Here is a 12,047-nt window from a genome sequence, read left to right on the forward strand (position 1 = left end):
GGAGTCTGTAACTTCTCATTTGTTCACATCTTACCACAGCTGCACAGTGATTATGGGGAAGGCCCACTGCTAACTCATACCTTGTTTTCCCTATCTCCAACAATGAAATAATAGATCACCTCCCATCCAGAGATCTGTAAAAGCTAGGTATTAAGATAAGCAAGAGCTGGGAAGGTGGCATGGACCACAAACCACTTCCACCTCACTGTCAGCAGTATTTCAGCCGCCCAGACAAGCCCTAGTTCACACTGAGAATGTTTTATTCACCAAAGGGCTGATGCAAACAAGATGCGTGCTTGTTTGTTTTGTTTTTTTTTTTCCCCAATATGTCTTTTTGTATGGCTTTTTTTTCAAAATCTTACTTCATGGCTGGTTAGCAGCTAAGCAAAACCTGCTTGTGAAAAACAGAGAGCAACACACCTTTCTTGAGACAGTCAGGCGTCACTTCAGTCACACAGGTAGAATGGCTCAGCAGAGTCATTTTGGTCTGTCATCTGCATGAGAAACCAGTGATGGCAGAGGGGCGGCTTTTTTATACATGTAGCTAGACTTGATACTGAAGATTTTATGTGCAAAGAAGTAATTAGAGTCCATAGATATATTCTGTAGAGTTGCAAAAGAAGACTGTTTAATCTCAAAGACCAAAGTAATTAGTGTTTTTCAAAGAACTGGACTATATCACAAATGGTTACTGGGAAATCTTTAACTCTACTGTTAACAAAATACTTTCATTTATAGTATCCTCTTCGTTGCACATTTAATACCAAATCTTTCCAAAAGCCGACCTGATTTCTAAAAACTGTATTCTGTTGTGTCGCTATGATATACAGCTTCAAGATAAGACAGAGAGGAACGCATGGCCGGGCGCTTTGTCCCGGCGGTGTTAGGCCGCCCATGAGAGAGAGGGACAAAGGCGAGCTCTGTGCACCCCTGGCTGGACGCGTGGCACCTCTCACACATGCTGGGTGCGGTCCCTCGGGTGCAAGAGCTCCTCGGGCAGGGGAGCAGTAGCACGGCGTGGGGCAAGGCTTCCTCCCCCCGTCCCTGAGAAAGCAGCCGGGGCCTGGACACAGCCCATGCGGCCTGTGCGGCCTGTGCTGTGTGTGTCTGGGCGGTGTCTGTCACCCACAGGCCTTGGGGGGGACACACTGTCCGTTAACTCCTTCCTGCACCTTGAGCGGCGGATCTGAACACACACACCCCCCCACTCCCCCCTCAGTGTTGTGCAGCAGCGCCTGTTCCTGGGGTGTCAGGGCCAAAGAGGAGCACAAGCGGAATGCGAGAGCGAAAGGGGGGAGCACAAGAGCTGGCCAGCGCGGAGAGCTGTGTAAAGGTGCAGGGATTCGGAGCAGAAAGGGCCTAACTTGAAAAGAAACATGGAATGAACCAAACGGCTGTTTCTGCTCTGAAGTTTTGGGCTCCCGGTGCTTCGGGCGGCTGGGGCTTCCTTCCCCCGCTGCAGGAACATCGTTTCAGTTCATTGAGCTGTACTGAACCGAAGAAGCACCCACATCCCCCCGCTCTGTGTGCCCCAGAGGCAGGGTTGCTTCTGGGGAAAGCACTGCCAATAAGAAATGCTGCTGATTAGCACGGCTGAGGCAGCAAGTGGGTTTAATCCTGGGAAGAAATCACAAGGGGAGGAATGGGGGAGCTGGTACCGAGGGGTCTAGGAGTGGAAGAAGATCCCCTGTCAGCAGCTCGTGCTGCTCCATCCTTCTCTGTGCTGCTGACCCTCACTGCAACCTGCATTTTCCCATTACTGAGCAGTCCTGGGAGGGAGCACAGCTTAAACCCCTCAGGGTGCAAGCCTGACCTGGGGGGCTGAAGCGGGCTGGCGGCACAGTCAGATGCGCACACCGCAGGACGCCTGTCCGTCAGGGCCGTGGGGGTGAGGCACAGACGGAGTGAAATTCAGCCTCCCGACAGCTGATGCGGGGCTGACGGCCCTGCAACAGACACCAAAAGTAATTGTTCGGTGCAGCTTTGTGGAAGAAAACAATCTAAGGCTGAGTGAGGCACAAATCGTCATGCGGAGAGTAATGATGGTAGCATCAGCTGTCTTGCTGTACAGCTCCCTTCCAAAAACTTTACCTCAAATCCTGTCATTAAAAAAAAACAAAAAACAAACAAACAAAAAATCCAACAACAACAACAAAAAACAAAACAAAACAAAACAAAACAAAAAAACAAAAACCAACCAACCAAACAAACAAAACAAAAAAAAAACCCAACCCACAAAACCAGAAAACAAAACAACCCACAAAACCCCACAACAGATAGTTTAAATCGGGAGGTAGGTTCCAGGCAAATCTGAGTTCATCTGGTGGAGGCTGAATTCTAGCTGAAAGACTGTCAGCTGAAGAACCTGGTGGAGGAAAGCCTGACAGCCCAAGTTTTGTACCCATTTAGAGAGGACAACCTGCTTGTGCAGAGAGCTGTCCTGGACGGCGGTGGGAAGGGAAAAGCAACCTGCAGACTTGCCAGGTACAAGAAAGATGTGAAAAACAGGGGAAGCTCCTATCTGCTGCTATTTCACTCACAGAATGGAATGTGTGAATGCTCAGTAACAACAGAAACAATCATATATAGATAAGTGTAGTTTAAATACAGTTTTCATAGGAGAACTTGAATTAGTGTGTTTGGTTCAATTTCTCTTTCTTCTTATCTGCTGACCTCCTTTTATATCACTTTGTGGCACATTTTACCTTGGTAAGACTGATTTCTAACAATTTGAATAGAATACTCCAATTTAGATTAACTGGACATCTAGCACAAGTCCAGGGTTCTTCCACGATCTTTAAAGAAATGGGCAATTAACTCACTTAAGGATCAACTTAAAGATCCTTCACTGCTAAAACCTTCACATTTTTCTAAGTCCACATTTTCTAGGTGCAAATTTCTGACTTAACACAAAGAAGAACTGAATTGTGGTATTGGATGCAAATTCCATACTTTCCATACTAACAGTTTATATCTGGAATCACTGTTTGACTACTGTTGTATAAGAAGAGAGAGAAGATGACAAGATCTGGGTAGTGAATATAGCATGATGATCTAACTTTAGATGATGTTCAGGTCTGCAATTCTGGTTCAGGAAACTTGGCCGATGTGCATATTTTCTGGATGTACTCAGATTGGGAATTCTGGATAAAAATACAGAACGTGTAACTTATTTTTAGGAATCTGTTAAACCTCATGGCTATTGATCCATTGCAGTTTTGTTTAAAATAGAAGCACACATAAAGGAAACAGTTATGTGCAAACAAAAAAATTGGGGTTTTTCAAAACAATGAATCTGAATTGAATTTAAAAATATCCATGAACAAGTTGACATGATTTTTGAAGTCTCCCACGTTCTCTGAATGTTTATCATTCCTCTAATCCCTGGAAGAGTGTCTGCAAACTGTATGTATTTTATTTTCAAAATGTGATGAGACCAAGAAGTTTAGAAGCAGAATAGCTATTTAGAATAGCTTTCAAATTTAACACATTTGTATGCTTCATACAAAACAAAGAGTCCTTGGATCAGTAAGAGGGAACTAAAACAGGAGAAAGGAATAGCTTATGTTTTTGGTGATGAACTGAAGCTAAGCAATACTGTTCACTCTGTAATTTTTGAGCTTATCACATCTTCCTGTGTGTTGTCTGCCTTGATAGATAGCAGGATGACAGATGACATCTGCCTGCATCTGAACACAATGTTAAAACACACAGATGCACTCAGGAAGGATCCATTGTCCCAGTAATATGCCAGCCACAGAAAACCTAAAAAAACCCAAACCCAAACCCTGGGGCTAAAACCAAAGCTTTATTTTTTTTTTTTTTTTTAACTGAAATATCTTAAATTATAAAAATCATATATCTGTATAAGAGAAGTTATGATTTTTTTGTCTGATGATTAGACATGCTGGAATGGCTGGATCCCTTGCCAAGGATTTAGCACAGCCTTTTTTGTGTCTATTGGTGTGTTTCTCAATAATTTTTTATCTGAACCTCATTATCACCCGCTTCTTTTCCCTTACAACCTTTCTCTCCCAAACCACTGCAACTGTTTTAATCTCCATTTCTTGCACTCCAGCCTTACGTATCCTTGCTCTCATGCTTCATTGTTTATCATGGCATATATTTTCTGTCCTCTGTTTTGACTATTTTCTCAAAGTAAAAAAAAAAAATCAATAGACCAACACCTTTTCAGTCATCAAAAATCTCTATCCACTCAATGAAAGTAGCTGTAGTGTTATTGCTCTTGAATTATGATAAGAGAGTTCCTAGGGAATAATCTTTAGTGAATAAATTAATCTTCTATCATCCCAAGATTTTCATAATCAAGATGTATACTGCCAAATGTATGAAATTAAATGGATATATTTTCTACATGGAATAAGCTTTCTCTTTAATCGCCCACTTGAAGTCCTATGGCACTAACAGAACTTGCATTATTGAATTATTATGGATGCCAGCCTCATAATGAAATGATTATCATGGACTAGATGGAGGGAGACAGACTACATGAACCTTCTTCTTTTAGCCCTATTTTCTGTGATTATACAACCTGTGCAAATCAGGTAGAACATTATTAAACCTAGGGAAGAACACATAAGGTTTCTATGCAAATGTTGATCCAGGTGCAAGATTTACGCTATTACATGCCTCATGATGTCTCTGGAAATAGAATCAAAGTATCATGAAGGTTTGAAAGGACACCTGGAAGTTGTCTAGTCCAACCTGCTGCTCAAAGCATTTTACAAGAAGTAAGTAAAATGACATGATGCTGTTTTCCTGGTCATCCAGACAAATATAAATAAAAATACTAGATAGTTAATTCATTACTTAGATTAATCTCTTACAGTTATGAGGCAAACTGTAACTATAGCATCACTCCATTACATCTGGGCACACTTCAATCAGATTGAGAAATCTTCAGATTTTTTAGGCATTCAAAGGTTCAGATGAATACCAAATGTAAATTGAATAAATATTACCCGATAGTGTTTGCCAGAATACTAGCACCTTTCTTCATCTATGAATGGTTTGTGATCTGATTTTCATCTGCACAACCATATTTGTTATTCATCAAATATTCATCAAATAGTTCATACAAACAATTCTCTTAAATTACCTTTTGCTGTGTGATTGATTTACGTCACCTGGTATTGCAAGCACTCTTGATTGCATGACTGAAAACAAACCACAGAAAAACACCACATGGCAAAGAAAACGTAATGCCACATGGTATGACAATCAACAAAGTCAGGGATTCTGAGACAAGACTGCAACACACAATGCTTGTTCAAATATCTAAGACTTCCAAAGAGCTCTTGAGCTAATCTTTGCAGAACATCTTTGCCATGACTGAGGACAGAAATATTTGTCAGTTATTTAACCCAAATCTCAGGTTTGCTGCTCTCTAGGTTGTATGTGATGGAGTTTTCACAGATATTTTTAATTTCTCTTATAGGGCTGATTAAAATGAGAACAGAATGAAAAACCTTCCCCTAATTCTCAAATGATGTACCAAAGAATTTTACAGTAAATCTTCTGGAGGCTTTGGCTCAGTGCTGAGTGAAGTCTCTTATGGATGTTGACAGAGTTTCTTGTCTTTCTACAATATAATCAATTGATTTAAACCCTATATATTCTCATGAAAGCAGAAGTGTAGCTTTAACGGGTCTAAACAGACTTAAAATCATTCTAAAAGTCTCCAGTTATCTAACCATTTTATTTTGTTTTTATCATGAAAAAAATTCCATGTACCACGGTTGTTTAAAAATGAAAGACTCCTGATTGAGCTATTAGAAGTCAGTAACAATTCATAGTGAACTTGAAAAAAAATCTGTAGAGGTTTTGTTTTACAAATTCTTCAGAACATTAATTTCACGTCCTGTTCTTTAAAATGTGTTCCCTTTTGTCGCCATAATTATTGAGGATGTGAGTGAATCAGAGTCTGAATCATTTAAGACCTCTACATCCATGAATAATGTTCACCAGTGACTATTTCTCAGCTCCATATTTATGCAGTAATTCCAACAATGAAGTCTTGTTGTGTTTCAAGAAAATAAACATTAAAGTAAACAGCTTGTTCTGTATTGAGATGATTAAAAGAGGTATTCAACAAAGACTAGACTTCTGTCAGTCCAGTTAGGAGTTTATTATCCAAAGCTGTTGCAATAAGTGTTATTTCAGTGGATATAGGCTGTTCAAGTTTCCTGGGATTTAAAGGTGAATTCAGGTCATTTATTACTTTTGTTGGCACTGTAAATCTGTAGCATTAGGAACAAGTGGAAAGAGATAAGCATGCTGCAAACAGTACAAATAAAGATGAAAGAGATCACTTTAACCCACTACTTCTTCCTGTATGAAAATCTTACTCCCCTCATGCTGGAATCACAAAAATAAGATCGAAGAAAAATTACTGAATTTCCTTTTCCAGCCATACTGCGTAGAGTTTCTCATGCATGCAGGACATCCTCTGAAACCCTCAAGCTTGTGCACTCTGTGGCTTTCTGTTGGGTTCTTTGAAAGGTGGAGTTCAACACCACCAGTGTGAACACCAGAGAAACTGGGGAACTTGCACAATAAATTAGTTCTTGAAGAGTGTGCTGTGATGTTCAATGACTTCAGTGTATACTGTGAATACTCCCCAATTCGTATACTACTTGTGGAAGAAGCTGTGTTGAAATTTGTTTTTCCATTGCAGTTTTAGTAGATCTATTCCTCAGCAGCCTTGGATTGAATATAGTTGGACATGTTCCCTCATCTTGAGTACATCCCTCTTCTTTTATTCCTGAATGAGATGAAGGAGCAAAGAAGGCACCTTTGCCCCGAAGTTTTCCGAACTGATAGTCAGATCTTCCTCTTTCCTATTTGTTCCCCTCAGATAATTTTTTACCATGAAAAAATGTTGAAAATTAATTTCCTGTTACATGGTGACTAGATGGGTAGCTTCTAAGCAGTCTAATCTTGTTTGTTCATCTCATTAATTTCTCGCTTTTGCTAATTTCTTCAGAGTTAGTCTACTTCTAATTATAGGATGAAGCTGTTTATTTCTCTTTCTCCGTTTAGCCATGGTAGAAGCCTTATATACTTTATTCTTCTCTGTGTTGGGGAAAGATCTAGTGGTCATCTGTCTTAAGTGTTTGTGGTGAGTGGAAGGCTACAGGACTCAATTAATTTGAAATTTCATGCATGGAAATGAAAGCTAAATTTCAGTCTGGAGCAGTGTTAGAAGCACACCTCTGGTTTGGGATCACATTTAAGCATCCTCAGATACACAAATGATCAAATGTGAGTCTTATGAGTGATGGAACTGAGCTTTGTCATAAAGAATTCAGGTTGGGGTTAGCTGTTGCTTTTCACTACCTGGAAATCAGCTTGAACTTTGTAGGTAGTTTTTCAGGGCTTTGAGGTTTAGTGGTATCAGTACTAAAGTTTCACTTTGAAATCTTGGAATGGTCATTATCCCAATTATTCCCACTTAAAGGTTCAAGTTCAAAACACCTCGCCCTTTTGGGACCTATACAGTGTTTTCATTATCAGATTGAGGTGTACAATGATATACTTAAAAAAGATACTAATAAAAAGCATCTGTCACTGTCCAAATAGAGATTAAATGGGTGGATACTTACAAAAACATCAGAACATGTCCTGAAATCCTTTCTGTCATGTGCTGTTTTAAATGAGTAGCCCTTTTAGAGTGTGAAACAAGGATGCTCTTTTATTTATAAGACCCACTCTGAAAACTGGCAATTTTACCGTTACGTCTCCTGTCTTCAGAATCTATTTTCCAAAGGACCAAATTCAAAACAAGGTGTTATGAGATGAGGTGAGAGGCAATGTGACGCGATGCGATCAGATGAGATGAGGTGATACAGCCAGCCAACCCCCCTCTAATCATCAGGGGACACGCTTTGAAAAAACAGCTTGAATGCTCAGCTTCCCCCTCTTCCACTCAGCGCGTACAGAGTCTGTCAGATAACACATTCGCTCAACCCTGTGCTTCCTATTAAACACCTTTCAACAAACACAAGCAGAAACACTCTACCATAGTAACACCAACTCCTACTTCCAGTGCGAAGCTATTGCAGTTACGGGGAAGGAAAGCATCAGCTGTGTGGGGAAAGGCGTGCCCTCCTCTGAGCGTAGCTGCTGTCAGGATGGTTAGGTGTCTAGCACGAGCGTCTGTGCAGACTGCATTTCAGCGCAGCTGGGAGTCCTGCTGCCCACCGAGCCCCGCTAACTGCGCAGAGCATAGGCTGACTGGCACCCTTTAAGGCAAATGTAGAAACTTTGCTGTAAAACCTGATACAGCTTTTGACATTGATGGGTACGAGTAGTGAGAAATGTCAGTTCAAGCTGAAAAGCTACTGGTGAAACAGTATCCGCCAAACATATTCCCACGATGCCACAGCAGACTTTAGCAGCCGTGATTTTCTTGACACAGAAGCTGGTAACTAGAGGTCTAGATGCAGCTTCAGTCATATTATTTTCAAACAGTTGCTGTACTCTGTGTTGCAGAATGTGTTTTCACTCCCAGTGCAGAGGAAAGTTGGTTTTGTATTGTCAGGTGCATGGAGTAGAATCCATCTATATACATGTGTTAAGGCACGTATGTATGCCTGATTTTAACATGTAAGTACGTGGGAACAGGACGTGCTGTAGAGTGGTATTCTCCTTCATCATCTCACTTTTCTCTAGCCAATAATCCAACTGCTTTGATAAGAGTGCAGAAAGACATCTATTCAAATAGTTACAGATTTTATTTATTTCCTCAAAATACTAAATTTTCCCTTCAAAATTATACTCCCCAAGACTAAGAGTTAGAGCCCTGTATTAGTCCCTAGGCCCAAGACCCAACATACTACATAATGTTATATCATGGGCAAAAAGATATTAGTGTTACCACAGGCTGCCTAATATCAGGGTTTTGCCCTCAGAGAGATCTGAAATAAAAGTTGGGGAAAAAAATAGTTTTAAAAACTTTTCTGTCCTTTTTTTGGTCGGTAAATTAATTTTATTTGTTTACATTTTTCTTGATTGCATTTTTCCCGTTCAAAAATACCTAGGCATTGGTTCCTGAATTTTCACGAACACCTCTTATTTATCAAAACAGTTTACATAGAAAAAGTTTAACCAGTCCCACCTAATGACATCTTAGGTTATGTTTTTTACATCATTTGTTCTTGTTGCTTTTAAGAAATAGACTTTAAGCCCTTTTTTTAAAAAAAGAAAATTTACTCTACTTGAATAGATACATTTCTAAAGGTAAGAATCTGACTTCACGTGCAAAAAAAAATGACAGTTGGCAGAAGGCATTTGAAAATTCTTTAAAATATTTGTAAAGCCTTCCTTGTAAATGTTTTTTTTTACATCTGTTCCTTACATACAGCACACTGTAGAACAGTACAACACTTTTACCAACCAGAGCTTGTGGATACACAGCATTTATCACAATTGTAGATCATTCATCAGAAAAAAAAATTTTACCATAAAATTGTCCCCTTTCATGCTGTAGGTATAGTGAAAAGCTAAAAATAACAGAAATATTTTGTTTGAATGTTAATGAGGAATATTTTTTTCTTCTGTTCAAGGTCTCATGTCATGCCTAATAAAGAGTAACAATAAACATTACTGTCTGTCAAGAAATCACCTCATACATCCTTTGAGTGGTATTGTGTTATTATTTATAACACTGAAATTTTGAGACAAAAATATTAGATTTATTGTTATTTGTACCCCGTCTGATTCACCTTGGTGACTGACTTAGGGAATACTTCTAAGCTTTTTACACAGACGCTTCATAAGCTAAAGTGAAGATAAAGATACTTTATAGCATGTTTCATAAAAAGCCTAATTTTGGTGCACTGAATCTTGTCTTCAGGATGCTGAAAATACCTAAAGTTTCTAAAGAAATTTTTTTTTTTTTTTTTTTTTTTGTGGTGGTATGTATCCTTTAGAGTTCCTGGAATAATAAGAAGAACAATTATTTTGCCAACACCTCTTATAATTTTTGTTTGTTCTGGGATTGACTAAGTGCCTTTCAAGCACTGTAAAAACAACAGGATTGTGTGGAAGTCCACTGACAGAGTGAAGTCAAAGCCGAACATTGAATCACAGAATCACAAAGTGGCTGAGGTTGAAAGGGACCTCTGAAGACCATCTAGCCCAACCCCCTACTCAAACAGAGTCCCCTAGAGCAGGTTGCTCAAGACAGTGTCCAGTGGGGTTTTGAATATCTCCAAGAATGAAGATGCCGTAGCCTCTCTGGACAACCTGTGGAAGTGTTTGACCATCCCCATGATAAAAAGTCAAACTTAGCTTATGTTTAAGAGGAATTTCATACATTTCAATTTGTGCCTATTGCCACTTATTCTGTTGCTGGACACCACTGGAAAGCACCTGGGTCCATCTTTTTCATTCCCTTCCATCAGGCATTTATACACATTGGTAAGATCCTCCTGATCCTCTTCTCTTCTCCTGGATGAACAGGCCCAGCTCTCCCCCATACGTCAGATATTCTGGTCCCTGAATCATCTTTATGTCCCTTCTCCACACTCTTGTGCAGAGGAGCCCAAACATAGTCCCAGTACTAGAGATGTGTCTCACCAGGGCTGACTAGAGGGGAAGGATTACCTTCCTTGACCCGATGGCAACATTATTCCTAATGCAGAGCCATTCCTCCCAGTTTTGTATCATCTTCAAATTTGCTGAAAGTGCAGTCTGTCTTGTTGTACAGGTCATTAACGAAGATGGACTGGACGTGGTATTAACCCCTGGGGTACACACCACTTGTGGCTGGCCTCCAGCTGGACTTCGTGCTGCAGATCACAACCCTTGGAGCCTGGCAGTTCAGCCAGTTTTCAATCCACTTCACCATCCTCTTATCTAGTTTGCACTTCATCAGCCTGTCAACAAGGATGTTATGGGAGTTGTTGTGTCAAAAGCCTTACTAAAGACAAGATAAACACCATCCACTGCTCTCCCCTCCACCACTGAGCCAGTCATCTCATTGTAGAAGACTATCAGGTTGGTCAAGCATGATTCCCTCTTCATAAATCCATGCTGACTACTCTCAATCACTTTCTTGTCCTTGTTGTGTTTGGAAATTACTTCCAGGATTAGTTGTGCCATCACCTTCTTAGGGCTAAGGTAAGGCTGACTGGCCTGTAGTTCCCCAGGTCCTCCTTATCCTTCTTGAAGATAGGAGCAACATCCAGACCTTAGAAACTCCGCCCAGCCACTTTGACCTTTCAAAGATAATTGATAGTGGCCTTGCAATGACATCAGCTAGCTCCCTCACTCAGCATTAGTTGGGGGGGTGTATCCTGCCAGGTCCCATGCAACCATTATGTAAGTTCCAGTTTGTTTAAATATTCCCTAACTCGATCATTTTCCACTGAGGGGTAAGTCTGCCTTGCTCCAGACCTTCAGTCAGAGGCCTGGGATTCCTGAAGGCCAGTCTTACTGGTAAAGACTGAGGCAAAGAAAGCATGCAGTACCTTGGGCTTTTCCATATCCTTTGTCACTAGGTCCCCTGCCCCATTCAGAATCAGGCCCACATTTCCCCCAGTCTTTCTTTTGCTGTTTCTGTACTTGTAGAAACTTTTCCTGTTGCCCTTCACATCCCTTGCTTGATTCAACTACAGTTGGTCTTTGGCTTTCTGAGCCCCATCATATGCTCAGACAGTGTCTTTATAGCCCTGCATATCCTGACCCTGCTTCCACCTCTTTTATGTCTGAGCTTAATCAGGATTCCTTGTTCATCCATGCAGCCCTTCTGCCACCTTTGCTTGACCTGTTGAACATGGGAATAGATCATTCCTGATCTTGTAAGAGGTGGCCCCCAAAAATCAACAAGTTCTCCTTCTCTCCAACAAGCTTTTTCTTATTTGTAAGTATGAGGTGCAGCAGAGCATGTCCCCTGATTGGTTCTTTGATCACCTGTTTTAGGATGTTGTCTTCAATGCCTGCCAGAAATCTCCTGGATTGCTCGTGTCCTGCTGTGTTGCACTTCCAACAAATAAAGGAGTGATTAAAAGTCTCCCAGGAGG

The sequence above is a fragment of the Tyto alba genome, unplaced genomic scaffold, assembly GCF_018691265.1.
Source record: "Tyto alba isolate M040663 unplaced genomic scaffold, T.alba_DEE_v4.0 Super-Scaffold_9, whole genome shotgun sequence".
Classification (NCBI taxonomy): domain Eukaryota; kingdom Metazoa; phylum Chordata; class Aves; order Strigiformes; family Tytonidae; genus Tyto; species Tyto alba.